This window comes from Macrobrachium nipponense, chromosome 43 (assembly GCF_015104395.2).
Source record: "Macrobrachium nipponense isolate FS-2020 chromosome 43, ASM1510439v2, whole genome shotgun sequence".
Lineage (NCBI taxonomy): Eukaryota > Metazoa > Arthropoda > Malacostraca > Decapoda > Palaemonidae > Macrobrachium > Macrobrachium nipponense.
Window position 1 is genome coordinate 33,135,014 of NC_061104.1, and position 2,500 is coordinate 33,137,513.

Here is a 2,500-nt window from a genome sequence, read left to right on the forward strand (position 1 = left end):
AATCAGCTTAGCTAAGACATTCTCAAAGTGCGAAAACAGCCCTCTTCAAAAGGCTCCCATATAAGCACTTACGTACTTCAAAATGAAAAGTGGATCACTTAAGGCATGTTATCTTTAAATTTGGGAAATCTGAACACAGAAACAAACATTTCATAACATAATACACAAGTTCTGATGTGAATTAATCATATTACCACAATTATAATTGCATTCCAAACTTACATTATAACAATATATATATATATATATATATATATATATATATATATATATATATATATATATATATATATATATAATATATATATATATATATATATATATATAGCTATAAGCTTATTGAGTAGTTTTATTCTCCTTTTTTCTTTTGAGTGATTTTTTTTTCCTTTTTCACTTTTGAGTGTTTTTTATTTTCCTTTTTTATTTTCAGTGGTCTTATTCTCATTTTTATTGTTATGTCCTTGGTTCCTTCATCATATTTGAACAAATATTATATGAATAAGAATTCTTTTTATTTTTATTTTATTATGTTACTCCGTTGTTTCTGACTTTCTTTTTTTATTAATATTTGCAATATTGCATAGTTGATTCCTGATGCCAGTATCCCGCACGGAAATACGAAACTCGAGTAAATTGTATTGTTTTTGTTACGCAACTGCTGGAACGCTTCTGTCATGACACAAGCTTTGGAAAGCTTTGAAACAATGTATCCATGTTATTCTGAACATTTATATATATATATATATATAGATATATAATATATATATATACATATATATATTATATATATATATATATATATATATATATATATATATATATATATATATATACACACACGTGTAACTTTCGATCAGTTACCAGATAGGACATATAATGATAATCTTTTGACATTATGCTCACTGAAGAAATAACAACAGTCATATATTAGCAATATTATCTAAGTCCCAAACTCCCAATGGTAACCTTCATAGTTATCTTGATGACGCTTTCATGGACATTGCTAACATTAGGAATCGGCCAGTTTAAGTCTCTCTCTCTCTCTCTCTCTCTCTCTCTCTCTCTCTCTCTAACTGATAAAAAAGGGAGAAATCAGGTTTGTGTCAAATCCACTCGAAGAAAACAAGCAAGAACTTCAAGTTGTGTTGTGTTATAGAGAGAAGTTTGAATCGACATGTCAGTCTTGCTAGACTCGGAACTATTAAGGACATGTTTCTTCTTCTTTTTCTAATCCCTTTGGCTTTTATCTTTATCATTCTTACCTTAATTCCGCTGCTTCACAATATAACAAATATTCAACTTGGGATTAAAATGAAATATTTTTTAACTGAGAATAAAACTTATATGTCCAGAAAGGATACCTTCGTTTGCTTAAAATTAGTCTTTAAACAGCAAAAGAACATATAAAACCCTATTCTATAAGCGAAATAAAACAAGCAATAAAAAAACAAAACGATCGAGAGGTAAAAAATAGCCCTAGGTATTTTTCACCCAATAAAATCTTGGATCAAAGTGAGAACTTCTCGGAAGTAGCTTACGCAATATCTGCGACTGCCCGTGCCCAGATGGACAAGAATGAAATGTCCCTACCCTGAATTCTCCCACGAGCATTTTCGTGTCTCCTTTGTTTTCTTAAGACGGGCCACTCACAGTCGATCTGGTCGTACGATGAGAACTGAGTGGGATTAGACTCCAAAAAAATGACTGCAAACTCACTTTACTGCCCGGTCTGAACAAAGTAGTCAGTCTTAAGTTGGCAGCCACACAGTTCGGACGTGGCGGAGGGAATATCTGATAATGAACCATATATGTGCAGACTGTGCCGTTGCAGCCAGTACAACAATGAAAAAAAAAAGCAACGAAAAAGAATATTGGGTCAAAGATTGGTTGTTGAAGAGAGAAAAACTCACATTTATTGCTTTTAAAGGAAATACAGGTAGCTCCCAGGGATTGCTATGATAAACGTGAGGGTGGACGAGGCAACATTCAATTCTGTAGGAAGATTATAACGGTCGTGCAAAAGGACACATGCATGACGAAATCCACAACGCCCTGTGAAAGGCCAAGTGCCACATAACGCTACTTAGCGACTGACTGTTCTTATCAAGATCTAAAATTGAGTGTGGCCATATCGCCAAAAGCTCTTGGAAGAATCATGCTGCATGGACACATGTTCGGCTATTTGGGCAACACTCTGCAAAGACTACATAATGAAGATAAATAAAACTCATGTATACCTATTTGTATCTTTGATAAAAAATAAACTAGCTTTTAGAAACTCAAAATAATTGACTCTTCTACAAATATACCAAACACTTTGTAGTGTATAAAATTAGTGTAGGAAATTATAAAAGTGAAAAGGTAATAAATCTTTGTATAACCAGTCATTACGCTACACTGTTTCGCAATCTGCACCAAGTACCATTTAGGAGCTTTTTAGCATATAAAGAAATATCCTCAGTTTAATTTCTTTATTTCCTTTACTTTGGAATATAACTGA